Source organism: Sorghum bicolor, chromosome 3 (assembly GCF_000003195.3).
Source record: "Sorghum bicolor cultivar BTx623 chromosome 3, Sorghum_bicolor_NCBIv3, whole genome shotgun sequence".
Classification (NCBI taxonomy): Eukaryota; Viridiplantae; Streptophyta; class Magnoliopsida; order Poales; family Poaceae; genus Sorghum; species Sorghum bicolor.
The window spans coordinates 43,649,401-43,664,635 of record NC_012872.2 but is presented as its reverse complement, the minus strand read 5'-3'; positions in this window follow the sequence as shown (position 1 = coordinate 43,664,635).

Here is a 15,235-nt window from a genome sequence, read left to right as displayed (position 1 = left end):
CCCAAGCTTGAATTTTGCAAAATTCAAGTTTGGATGAATTTAATTCAATGTTGTATGATGATTGGTTGGGCATACCTTGTGCTTGTCATTCATCCGATCTTCTTGCTCTAATCTTGGAAATGTTAGTGACAAGAATACCCGAAGGAATTTTTACAATTATCCTTATATGCTCAATTCACAAGGTAATGTTGCAAATAATTAAAAGCTCATGTTACAATCTGATCAGTGTTTGTTTTAGGACACTAAGCTTGTCCTTGGGAAACCATTAATTTATGTCAGCGAAGTGGTTTCCCCTCCAACTCTGACCTATATCAAGATCAACTCAACGAGATCTACAAAATTTATTATAGACATATGCATCGACAACCGCCCTTTTAAAGTTTTTATAAATAGAAAGGAAGTGTGGATTGGAGATCTCGAATGTGGTGATGTTGGAGAGACCAATGGATTGTGAAGATGTTGCATATGAGCATGGAGCAAATGAAGTGGCTATGAAATAAATTCCATGCTCATTAATGCTTAGAGTGAAATCCATGTGGTGTGGTGAAAATGGTAAGGTGAGTGTGGTAAAAAAGGAAAATAAAAAGGATACACGGACGACTTGGTTCGAAACTAGCACAGCTACCGTTCCCCGGCAACGGCGCCAGAAAGCTTGTTGGGTATTTTAAACACAAACAGAAAAATCCGCAAGCGCACGGATACCGATGTAGTTTTCACCCGGGAGTATTCCAGAGTTTCGATTTTCCACAGAGAACGTGACTGTACTAATTAAGATCCAAGATCGTCCAAGGATAACTATATAATTATTTTTGGTGGGAAGAGAGGAAGTTTCCTGAGAGTTCTCTAGTTGATCTAAGAATCAAGAATTACTTCAAGATTATTTATATCGGGACATCAGAGCACTAACCACAGAAAGAGATGAGAAGGGGGCTAGGAAGGTCTGACTACGGTCCTACAAACACCGATCCGAACGTGGTGGAATACGTCGACCGTTAGGGCTGTCACTACCCTAAGGCTACCACAACAATCCGCAGGATTGGGTGCAATTCCAGGTAATTGCAAGACTAAACACCATGTCTAATCTATTAATTACTACTTTAGCGTTATAAAGACTAGAGCACTTGATGCAAGCGGGAATCCAATAAATAACTTGAATGTAAATAAAAGTAATCAGAGAACTCAGGAGTTATGAATTGAAGAACCTGGAGAACGATGAAGAACAAACCAGTTGCTGCAAAAGTACAATGTTGAGGAAGATCCGACAGATCCGGCTCCTCCTCCGCTCTCCTCTTCTCTCTCCCTATTTTCTAGATTACAACTAGAACTAACTAGAACTAGAACTAGAGGCACTAGAACTAGAACTAGATGAACTAGAACTAGATCTAGATGAACTAGAGGTAGAACTAGAAGAACTAGAGGGATCTTCTCTACTTGGATGAAGAATTGAAACCCTAACTTTGATTCTGTAGAAGAGGTATGCCTCCAGGGGCTGGTGGGGGTCTGCTTATATATTCCAGGAAGAGTAGCCCCCAAGAAATCTAGGAAGAGTAGCTCCCAAGAAATCTAGGAAGAGTAGCTCCCAAGGAATTTCCACGTTATTCTCCACCATCCGATCAAACCGACCTTAATCGTGTGATTTTCCTCGATCCTTAGAGTCGGTGGAGCACGATCCGCGAAGTTGACCCTGATTGGTTACTGTAGCTGGGCGGGCACCCAAGGGACTTGGGCGGGCGCCCTGCCCCCGGGCCCGATCAGCCTCCCGTTCGTTCCCGTGGCTTCTGAAGTCTTCTAGATGGTAGAAAATTACGCGGCACGTTAATATCTCTATGTAAACCCGACGTGTGGGCCTTTCTTCCGTATTTCCTGATAACCCCCTGCAGAAATAGACAAACACCAAAACTCGTGGAATTCTGTCAGATAAAACCCTTAGTCTAGGTGTTGGTTGCATTTGGATCCTTTTCCATGATTAGTTGATGGTTAAATGTGAGCATTAAGGACCGTCGACAAAGACTCCTTTATGAAGGTCATACTGGATAGCTACACATTTCTTTTGGAAAAAGTTTTAAATTCCCAATAATAATTTCACACTCCTTAAATAATAAGGCCGAGTCATATCTTTTGCCTGATCCTATGGAGGAAGTAAAGGCTGCATCTCTAGAGCTTTTAGATGAACCATACTTAGAAGACGAAACTCCTCTCTTCACAGAAGAAGAAGACAAACCTTCCGAGCCTGAACCCTTAGATGAGTTTGCAGAAACACCTAGACCTCCCATAGAGCTTAAAACTTTACCACCCGGTCTTACCTATGCTTTCCTAAACAATAATCCAGAGTTCCCTGTGATCATTAGCGATAAACTCACTCAGGATCAAACTCTGCGATTAATGACCATTCTTGAGAAACATCACTCAGTTTTCGGCTACTCACTTCAAGATTCTACAGGAATCAGTCCTATGATTTGTACCCATCGTATTCCAACAGATCCTTCTGTTACACCCTTTCGAGAACCCCAACGTAGACTTAACAACACTATGAGAGAGGTAGTTAAAAAGGAAGTTATAAAGTTGCTGCATGCAGGGATTATATATCCTGTGCCGCACAGTGAGTGGGTGAGCCCAGTACAAGTTGTGCCCAAAAAGGGAGGCATGACAGTTATTATGAATGAAAAGAACGAGCTAATTCCGCAATGCACCATCACAGGATGGCGGATGTGCATAGACTATAGAAAACTAAACAAAGCCACGAGAAAGGATCACTTTCCTTTACCTTTTGTAGATGAGATGCTAGAGCGGTTAGCAAACCATTCGTTCTTCTGTTTCTTAGATGGATATTCAGGGTATCATCAAATCCCGATCCATCCTGATGATCAAAGCAAAACCACTTTTACATGCCCTTATGGAACTTATGCTTACCGTAGAATGTCTTTTGGGTTATGTAATGCACCAGCTTCTTTTCAAAGATGCATGATGTCTATATTTTCTGATATGATTGAAGAGATTATGGAAGTTTTCATGGATGATTTCTCTGTTTATGGAAAAAACTTTTGATAGTTGTCTTGAAAACTTAGACAAGGTTTTGCAAAGATGTGAAGAAAAGCACTTAGTCCTTAATTGGGAAAAATGTCATTTTATGGTTAGGGAAGGAATAGTGTTGGGACACGAAGTATCTGAAAGAGGTATTGAGGTAGACAAAGCTAAAATAGAAGTAATTGAACAATTACCTCCACCTGTGAATATAAAAGGAATTCGAAGCTTTCTTGGCCATGCTGGTTTTTATCATAGATTCATAAAAGATTTTTCATTTATTGCTAGACCACTTACTCTTTTGCTAGCCAAGGATGCTCCTTTCGAATTTGATGATGCATGTCTAACATCTTTCAATTTATTAAAGAAAGCACTCATCTCTGCACCAATCATTCAATCCCCTGATTGGTCGTTGCCTTTTGAAATTATGTGTGATGCTAGTGATTATGCTGTGGGGGCAGTATTGGGACAAACTAAAGATAAGAAGCATCATGCAATTGCTTATGCCAGTAAAACTTTGACAGGAGCTCAACTTAACTATGCAACCACTGAAAAAGAGCTTCTGGCTGTTGTCTTTGCTATAGATAAATTTAGATCTTATTTAGATGGAGCTAAAATAATTGTTTACACTGATCATTGCATTAAAATATTTGCTCACTAAAAAAGATGCTAAACCTCACCTGATTAGATGGATTTTATTACTCCAAGAATTTGACTTAGAAATAAAAGATAAAAAGGGAGTAGAAAATTCTGTTGCTGATCACTTGTCTAGAATGTATTTTAAGAGTCCACAGGAAACCCACATCAATGATTCACTCTGGGATGACATGCTCTATGGGATTAACAGATCTGACCCCTGGTATGCAGATATTGTTAATTTTATGGTTTCAGGGTATGTACCACCAGGAGCAAACAAGAAGAAGCTTATTCAAGAAAGTCGTTCACATATATGGGATGAGCCATACCTCTTCCGAGTATCCTCTGATGGCTTACTCAGGAGATGTGTGACCACTGAGGAAGGATGGAAGATCATCGACAGATGTCATTCATCACCATATGGAGGTCACTATGGATCATTCCGTACACATTCAAAAATCTGGCAGTGTGGATTCTACTGGCCTACAATGTATGAAGGCACGAAGCAATATATCAGAAGATGTGGGCCCTGTCAAAGGCACGGAAACATAAATACAAGGGATGCAATGCCACTCACCAACAACCTTCAGATTGAGCTCTTTGATGTCTGGCGAATAGACTACATGGGTCCATTTCCTCCATCAAAGAAGTGTGAGTACATCTTGGTGGCAGTTGACTATGTCTCCAAGTGGGTAGAAGCATTACCTTGCAAGCATGCCGACAACGTCAGTTCAAAGAGGATGTTCGAAGAAATTATATTTCCAAGATTTGGAGTCCCCAGAGTAGTGATAAGTGATGGAGGAGCACACTTCATCGACAAAGGCTTCAAGCAATATCTATCGAGACATGGAATCCGTCACAACGTCGCTACCCCCTATCATCCTCAGACAAGTGGCCAAGCAGAGACTTCCAACAAACAAATCAAGAATATTCTTCAGAAGACAGTAAATGAAATGGGAACGGCATGGAAAGACAAGTTACCCGATGCACTCTGGGCATACCGGACAGCATACAAGACCCCAATTGGAATGTCTCCATACCAATTGGTGTACGGGAAGACTTGCCATCCACCTGTTGAACTAGAATTCAAAGCACACTAGGCCATAAAGAGATGGAATATGGACCTAGATGTTGCTAGAGATTATAGAAGAATACAACTATCAGAATTGGAACAATGGCGAGAGAAGGCATATCACAATTCAAAGATCTACAAAGAAATAGTCAAGAGGTGGCATGACAAGAGAATCAAGAAGAAGGAGTTCACACCCGGAGATAAGGTATTACTTTTTAATTCCAGGGTAAAGCTTTTCGGGCATGGAAAACTCCGGAGCAAATGGGAAGGACCATTCAAGGTAATCAATTCATCATCCCACGGAGCTATCACACTTCAAAATAGCGAAGGTACGTTATTCAAGGTAAATGGTCAACGTCTTAAATTATTTTTAGAGCCCAATGAGGAATTTGAAGAAATAGACGTAGTCCATTTTTACCTTCCCATGGAGAATTAGAGCCCGACACTTTTGGTCTGATGGTTTTGGGTCATATATATATTTTTCAAAATAATTCCGCATCTAGAAACGCGCTCGGAGAAGTGGGTCCACAGAGGGGCCAGAGAGAGGGCGGGCGCCCAGATCAAGTGGGCGGGCGCCCAGCCCCTGTTCCCCCTCGGTCCCGACTTTCTCTGTTATGGAAAATGCACTTAGGGTGATCCAAATAATCCCTCGGATGGAAAGTTTCGCACGCACGTCGACGGGAGCAACCCGAACAACCCATAGAGGCACCCTTTTGACCCCTATATAAACAGACCCCTGACCTCAGTTTTCAAACACCAAGCCACCAAGCTTTCTCTCCTTCAATTAGAGCTTGATTAGCTCTCCTTCAATTAAAGTTTGATTAGTTCCTTGCTGTTCCAATGGCCGAGAAGTACCACGATGATTGGGAAGTCGTCCCCTTCAACCTCAACATGGAGCCTATGGAGGACCCCGATGCCCGTGCTCTCATCCCAGCCAACACAGAGCGTCAGCTAGAAGCCATGCCATTACGCCAACGCAGCTCCGCCCAATCTTACCATGCTCAACCAGTTCTCACTGCACCGCCACAACCTCTACTACTCAAAGGATCATCATCCAAGACGAAGACTACTATCAAGGTGCCAACCGGCACAAGGATCCTTCCACCTAGACCCAATGAGATGGTCGTTGGAGTCAAGACCAACCGGAGCGGCGAGATCAGCAGTATTCGCTACACTACAGAGGAGGAAAGGCCTTACTTTGAAGGGATTAGAGCATCCAAAGTCCGTTTCATCCCTCCAAAGGCAGCCTCGAAGCACTCTCTCAATGCTTTTGAGACACCTCCCAAGCGTCGCAAGACTATAATGGATATTGATGAGGAAGTTCGCAGGCTAGATAGAGTTATCATAGACCTCCAGTCCTTGATTAATTCCCTCACTAGGCAGCTCTCGAACCACAACACCATTATACTAGGCCTTAGGCAGGATCTTGCCAGTGCCAACAAGAAGATCAAGGAATTAGAGCGCCGCTAAGTTATCTAGATTAGACCTTGAGGCAATACATCTTAGTCATCTATCTTTAAATTTGGTTTAAGTTTGCTATTATCAGTTTGCTATCAGTTTGCTATCACTCTTTTGTACTAAATGCCTCAAGATCAATAGAGTATTATTATTATTATTATTATTATTATTATTATTATTATTATTATTATTATTATTATTATTATTATTATTATTATTATTATTATTATTATTATTATTATTATTATTATTATTATTATTATTATTATTATTATGTCTTGTGTGTCTCTACTTTATTTTTGTGCAAGAAAGCAGAAAACAAGTATGGGGGAGATCCCTCGACATGCTCCAACTACACCACTCCACGATTCAGGTACACACTCTGCACACTTTACACATACATTTATTTTGGATTATGCAGAATATTGTCCCCGACATGATAAAATAAAAAGATTAAAATATTTCTAATCATGATTAATCTCAATCTATGATATTTCCTAAAAACTTGCAATTATTATAAAATCATTTTAAAATCCTGTGTTACTTAACTCAATATGGAATATGTGATGGTAGAGTATGAGTTTCTTATTCTTGATATCATTGTTGCTTGGAGAATTTATTTCAAAATATTCAAAATTCTAGCTACCATCCTCAGTGTTTTATATGCCTGATAAAACTAAAAATATTAATTATGATTATAAAAGCTATCTGCTCTGTATTGAGTTTGTTCAAAATGAGTTAGACCCTTGTTGAGTGATTTATCATGCTCCCAAGATCAAGACATTATTTCAGTAAGATTTACTCTTCCGAATTATTATTGTATTAGAGGCATGGGCTATGCAAAAATAGAGATATTTCGAGGAAATAAAAAGGAGCAAGTGCTCGACAACCTCGCAGAAAAAATGGACAAGTGTCCGGCAGTAGAATTAGGGGTACCTCGGTATCCACTTTAAAAAAAAGAGAAAAATGATAGCCCATGGTCCCTCTAATAAGCAATATGGCAGCAAGAGTTGACAAAGATTTTAATTTCCAAAGTCTTTGATCTAAGAGTATGACATTCCCCTCCTCGGATCCCGTTTTGATCAGGCAATAAATGCAAAGTAAGTATGCTTGAGAATTTTTGCAAAATAAAACAACCTCAGTGAGATATATAAAAGATAATGAGTGATCTGAGAAGAACCTATGAGGATAAAAATGTATGCTAACTTTCTTTCAAAAATATACAAAAACTCCAAGTGACAGGATTGAGAAGAAAAGATCTTTACTCTTAACCATAAACATCCCTGACCATGGTACACAGTGGATTTTTAACACCCTGCAAATATAAAGAATGTTTTAAATGTTTACCCCGGATATTTTTCTTAACCATCCTTTTCTCGAGGACGAGTAAAAGCCTAAGTATGGGGGTATTTGTTGACGGTTCTTAAGTATCAATTTTAATTATCAAATAAACAAGGGAAAGGACCCATCTGCAACCAACACCTAGAATTAGGGTTTGATCTGACAGAATTCCACGAGTTTTGTTGTTTATCTGTTTCTGCAGGGGGTTATCAGGAAATAAGGAAGAAAGGCCCACATGTCGGGATTACATAGAGATATCAACGCACCGCGCGATTTTACATCATCTAGAAGACTCCAGAAGCCACGGGAAGAAGACGGAGGCCGAAAGGGGCCAGGCCCAGGGCGCCCGCCCTGGTGACCTGGGCGCCCGCCCCCTGCTGGATTCGATTCAGGTCTCTCTTCGCTCGGGATATTCCACCGACCTATTGGATCAAGAAAAACATAGTACCACCTTGCCTATCGACCCAAAAACGCATAGAAGGGGTGGACTATATAAGGAGACCCCCCTGGCCCCTAGAGAAGACATGAAGAAATTATCAGAGAGACTGAGGGGTGCCCTCGAAGGAAAACCTCTTCTCTAATTAATATTTCTTTTTAGGCTTAGCAACCAATGTAAGGTAGAAATAGATCTTCTAGTTTCTACTAGATTGAGAGAGATAGAGTGGAGGTGTAGAGTGGAGGAAGCCCGGCCTGTCGGTGTCTACTCCAAGCTTGTACCTGCGGGATCAAGTTCTCCTAACCCGAAGCTTGCTCCTAGGATTCTTCAGTATTTCGACTTCTAAATTCTAGTAAGTTCTTATTTTATTGTTCTTATGGTTTATGAGTTTACTTTAATCTCTTCGCGTAGAGTTTAGAGTAATCATTGCTGGCGTAAACGTGGTGTTTAGGCTGGGGTACTCATAGATATTCCCTGACTAGCTGGACCGTGGTAGTAGTGAGGAACGTGACAATTCCGAGTTACCTTTGTAGATCACATCTCGTTAGCAGGAAGGATAGGGTTTATAGGTGCGGGTTGAACATCCTTTGTGGTGTCTAGATTCCGTTAGCCTCCCCATTAGAACAGTAGATCATCCTTACCAAGGTTAGAAGGAGACTACGGTTGCAGTCTTCTCTATTTATCACTCACATCGAAAGACATTCTTTGTGCCTAAAGGTTAGTAGTAATAGACCGGTTAGTCAGATGCACTCTTTCTCCTAGTGGTAAAAAAATAAATACGATACTCTGGATAATTTCCCGGGTGAAGTGCTCACCGATATCCGTGCGCTTGCGGATCAATTCCTTATTGCGTTCCCAAATATCAACACCGAGTAAATAGATTTCCATGTATACAAAGAACTGCAGCAAAGAAAAGGAGATGGGGATGGACTAACCTCAGGCACGATGAAGTTGACAGCTATTTCCTTCTGGGAGGAAGAAGGAACCAGAGGCTTGAAGATTCTCAGAAGGAGGGTCTTCACTGCTTGAGTTCTTGAACTCTTCGTCAATATCGCTGCCAGAAAGATGAACTTGAGGAAGGGGAATGACGAGGTAGAGGATGAGTACTAGGGAAGGAAGCATTTATAGGTTGAAATGAGCACGGGTATTTTTGACTTATCTCTTTACCGTATCCGTGAAATTCGAGGTTGTTCAGATGGATAAGGTAACTGTTCACACGATAATGAAGGGATTGTATAGGTGATTTGATGGCAAGTAATCATGATTTTAGGAGATATTCCACTGTACACGATCTTTTAGTCGATCCATCGGCAGTCAACCCTAACAAAATAGTTGCCGATGAGCGTGTTTCTATGAGATTTGTTTTTGGATTGTTAAGGAATGTGAGATATTTATTGAGATATGGAAGTCAGAATTAAGATTGTTTTGATTTGGTAATTAATTGTTGCCAGAAGAAATTAATTATGAAAAGTTTGTCATTATTAGGAGAGAATTTTGGAGCATTAATGATTTCATACTCTGAAATTGGGGGGCATGTGTTGACATCGTTATTGGACACAAGTCAGGATGGTCAGTGAAGCTTGATTCGGTAGTCAAGGAGGTGATGTGTCTGGCCGATAAGGAGATTGCCGATAGCCAATGATGTCGATGATAGGACAATAGGAGGAAGATGTTGCTAAGTCTGGCGATAGTTGCTGATCATTGCCGATTGCTGATATTAATGATAGCCGATGCCGATGAGGAAAGGTTTGGGAGTTGTTAAGAGAGATACAGGGCATGTGCCGATGATGATGAAGGAAGGCGTGGGGGTTGCTAGGAAGACAATGGTGATATGCCGATCATTAGGATAGTTAGATAGTTATTTTCCATATTTCTTAGAGTTTGCTTTATGTACGAGTCCTGTTTTGTTTAGAGTTAAATCATAGTCATATACGGTTGTAACTCTTTAGGATAGAGTATAAATATGGGCCTACCAGCAATGTCAGAAGACAATCAATCAATATCATACAAAAGTTCTACGTCTACTTTTCGACGACTTCGTCAACTCGCATATTTTATTTTGTTTATGAGTTCTTAAGGATTCATCGAGCAATACTCGGCGAATTCTCAAGTTCCGCGTGAGTACCTCTTAGCCGTGGCATCCGGGCGCATCGTTGTTGTCGGGACCAAAGTATTCAAGTTATCCCCTTTGTCGATTACTAGGTCAAATCGGCTGGCACGCCTCAACGTTTGAATCGGGTATTAGCCCTTTGTGTTTGCAAATCCATTTTTGCATCAACAAATGTCTATAAATAACTCAAGATACAAGAGGAACGACCACCAGTCATTTACCCTTCATCAGTTAGTGCCATCACGCTCTAATAATGAAGGTAATATTCTAAGGTAAGTGGTCACTCTATTCTCTTGATATTGGTATGCACATAAGTGAAGACACAAACATATTAGAGTTACAACTTAAATTGATTAACTCAATATGCTTTGCTCTTTAAAATTGTTCATGACACCATTATCTTGATCTCAGTCTTAACTAAACAAGTTAAAACATTATATTCAATCTTGGGAAGATGATGGTCATACTTATTTGAAAATTTTTATAGAGATAGACAATCCTTCCATTGGTTAAGCAATTTAATTATTTTCTATCATGTGAACTTAAATGCAACATTAAATGCTTAATATTTTGATCTTACCACTCATAAATAAATAAATTATGTAACCCAACTTTATCTTGTTTAATGTGCCTAAGGATGGAGAAAAATAAATAAAGAAATAGATTTGGTTCTGTTGGTGTTTTTCCACCAGCAGAGCCCATTCACTTGATCTCTACATTAGTTTTGCAAACAGGACAACACATCACGCAAAGTTTATTAATTCTACAAGTGAAAGTTCTATAAACATGCACACTGAGCAAGATGCTGCCAACTACTATTAAAACTCTCCCTCAACCTATTGGCCAAATCAAAGAACAAAGGTGGCATCATCATCACTAGAGGTATGCAACTAACAAGACCTCCATCTCTCAAGATGGAGATATACACAAGAGTGGAAGAAGAAGTTCTTCGGTAAATTTTAAAAATTTTATATTCTTGCCATAAGGTAATATGGTAGTTATATATTTCATTAGTATTTCTCTCTACATTAATAAATTTACCTTAACATATTCATCTTCATAAATATTAAAATAAAATAAAATAAAATAAAATAAAAATCTTTATTCCTTCATTTACTACATCATAAAATATTTAAAGCCACATAGCTCATTTATTTACTTTCTTGTACTATGAAAAAACCCTAAGCCCCATAAGAATAAATATTATATGTGGAGGCATAAAAATACAACTGTATATCATGCACACACATTTAATTTCTACATAATTAAACTAGAAAATCTTAAAAAAGAGAGAATCTTGTTAGAATCTATCAATTCAAATCAACTCAAAGAACAATCAATCACTTACTGGCTGACTGCTAACCCATTATTAAATTTGAACCTCGAGTTTTGGTTTTCTTTTTGGAGTGTAATTATGGAGGAACAACATTATGACAAGGAGAGAGTCTATTAGTGGCACCCACCTGGAGCGCTGCCGGTTAGCTCACTCTGAAGATCATCAACACCAACTATTGCAAACATCTAGGTTGGGGGAGGAGTATCCCCTAGTTATGAGGTAATTATACCTAGGAAATTATCGAGTCAATTTGATATAGTCATAAAAATACCAAAAATATGTGAGCACATGAATGTTCACAACAGTATCATAAGAAAATATAAAACACCAAAAATATATGGGCACATGAACATCCATGTTTTTAAGTCTTGTGAGTCCAATAGAAATAAAAAGATGAATAATAATGTAATATAAAAAACAAAATACTTATCTATATATTAAGGTGTGATCATAGAGTGTCTACAGTTAGTCTAGTTTAGAGTCAAATAAGAATTAGAGAACATTAAAATTTTGTCTTAGAGATGATGAATAGTTGCTCTACAGTATTTTCTTTCAAGTGCCTAGTTTTCAACCACGAACTCTCCTGAGTTTTAGACATGACCACTTTGATACAAGAATTTACTCTGAACCTAAAATTTGTGGAGGCATATGTTTAAGCTGAGTCTAGGTGATTGATTGATATTATACATGAAGGTCTGAACTACTATTTATCTTAATCCTAGCATTACTATGTTCTGGAGATTTATTTTCAAAAACTCAAAATATTACATGATGAGCTCTTGTATGATAAAGTTTAAATTGCTACCAAAGCCATATATGATACATTTAGAGTTAGGAAAACCTTTGCGCATTCAAGCTGCTTTGTTTACATTGAGTTTAGTCAACCTTTAGAGTATACTTTATGAGAGTCTTGTCATGCTTTTAAAATTAAGATCACTTACGCACTGCACCCATAGATGCATTACTCCTACTCTAGGATGTAAGCGCAGTCATTTCCACTTTCATCCAGATCCACATTAAAAAAATGTTTTCTCCTACACTAGGAGTAAACAACCAAAAATATACCCTATAGGACAGCCCCCATTTAAGAGCCTAGAAGACACCCGAAGGAGCGAGGCCCACAAAGGAGTCCAGGTGGGCCGTCCGGCCCCACCCTGGCGCCGACTGGCGCCCCCTAGGTCACCTGGCCGCCGCCTCCTGGAGTTTTCCTCCTATGCCACCTTGGAAGCCAAGCAAAGTATTCATATGTTGATTTTAAGTCGGTTTGATTCGACAGTGCACACAAGATAAAGACACGGATCGATGACGTGGCGGTTCCTTGCCCCCTACTCCACCTTGGCCTATATAATGATGCCCAAGGCTACCCCAAGGGGCATTCTACACCCCGGTGCATCATATTCTCTATATAATTAGGGTTAGGGTCCCTCTAGTTGATCTAGTTATAGTTCATCTAGTTCTAGTTCATCTAGATGTAGCAATTAGGAGAGACTAGTTCTTCTAGATCTAGTATTGTTTAGAGATCACAGAGATTGAGTAGAGGAGTAGAGATTCTAGAGGAGTTCCGGCCTGTCGGCGCTTCTTCTGTGCTATATTCTTCTGGATTCAGTTCCCTCGCCTGAAGCTGCGTTCTGAGGTACTCTTGTACCTACCATTCTGATTTAAGTAAGCAACTTGTTCTTATTCGTTCTTTGGTTCACATCTCATATTGAGTGCTTTGATCTTGGTCATTACTTGGTTGAAGTAGTATTTCGTAGTGTAGGCATAGTGCCTAGGATAGGTTTACTTATGAATGTCCCCTAATCTGCCGGACTATGGTAGCTTGTGTAGGTGACTTTATAGCTACGTTGAATCCTCTATAGTACACTTCCCATTGATAGGATGGATAGGCTTATAGGTGTCTGGTAGGAGATTACTCTATTTCTTTTCCTATTTGGGTTACTTGTCTGATAAGACGATATTATATAAAGTGTACCAGAATCAGAACCACAATGCATTAGCTCTTTCCTTTTTTCTTGATATGATCTAGCCAAATTGTAGGGTTAAGTCTATATACTTTGTCATTATCACAATTGTTCCCTGTGGATACAATATTTAAAACCTCTAGGTAAAATGTGACACAGGTATGATATATGTGCGCCTGCGGATAATCCTACTTAAAACTTATTTAGTGGAGTGCAATTAATTTATACCAACAACCATTAATGACCAACTTGAGTATAACAAAAAGATAGAAGCAAAAATAGCATGGTTGGCTACTTCGTTGCTTGTTGCCACTAACCCTGAGTAGGTAAAGAATATCAATATAAGGAGAGGTTGTTCTTCTGAAGATCCTCCTTACCCAAAATGTACAAAAAGACCAGTGGCAATACCATGAACATTACCAACAATGTTGGAGAACGAGAACAACATTCCTAAAGACATGCTACCAGAACCGGTCCAAGAACATGAGATGAGACAAGATTTTCAAGATATCAATTATCTACCATTGCCTCATCAAAATAGATGACCACAACAAGTAGATGAGTAGTTTGGTAAGTTCACGGAGGTACTTCAAAAGTTATATATCAATATACCTCAGCTAGATCCCATACAGGTCCCTACAAATGCCAAGTACATCAGAGTCATTCTCAAGAAGAGACCACTGTCATCCACTGAATTAATCAAGCTCACAGAAGAGTGCAGTGCGGACATCCTCAACAAGTTATGTGAAAAGAAAAAGGATCCAAGATGTCTGACTATCGAATGTATAATTGGACATCGACATTTCAACTATGCACTCTGTGACCTTGGAGCAAGTGTCAGTGTGATGTCCGCTTCTATCTACTACAAGCTTAATCACACTGCACTTGAGCCAACATCAATGTGTCTTCAGCTGGCCGATCAATCAGTCTGATATACATTGGGCATCGCTGACAATATTCTAGTCAAGACAAGTGACTTCTTCGTGCCAGTAGATTTTGTGGTACTGGATATGTATCCAAACTCAAGATTGTCACTCATTCTCGGGAGACCATTTTTGAGCACTGCCAATGCACACATTGATGTCGGGAAAGGATCTATGAAATTAACCATCAACGGTCAAGAAGAGCAGTTCACATTCAAGCCAAAACAAGAGTTCAACTCTTCTACGAAGATGGTAGATCAAGATAAACTAGAAGAATCACCAGAGTCACCCACTCTGGAATCATCAACGGAATAAATAATTTAGAAGGTCCAGTTTGGAGGATGCTAAACTTCGAACCCTCGCCAGAAAGTAACTCCATATTTACCCCTACTTACTTTTCAGTTTATAAATATTAACTTTATAGCACTACATTATAAAATTCTACACCCAATATAAATAATTTTTCCGGTGTGTAACAACTAGTTAAAAATATTTATTGTGGTAGTATAAAAAGATTGATTTAGTTTATATATTTATTCTGAGCTTTTTCTCATTTTTAATTCCTCCATTATATTTTTATATTTTATATTTCTTTCATGGGGAGTCCACCACCATGGGTCGCACATGTAATAGACCTCACCTAACATACATCCCATCACCACTTGCTCTCCACTCACCTTCCTCTTTTCCACGGGCCAAATCTACCAAACTTCCACTCACTTTGCTTAGGATTGAAGCAAAGATAACAGTCACAAAATTTGAGTAGAGGAGCAGCCAGCACATGGGCAGCCACCCCACCTTCTTTTGGCGCCCGCCTGGCCACCTCCTCCTCTATAAAGGCCTTCCTCCCTTCACTTCCACACACCACACACAAGCAATTTCAGTAGACAAACACTAAGCTCTCGACATCCAGCAGTCCAGAGAGAGTTTGAGAGAGAAGG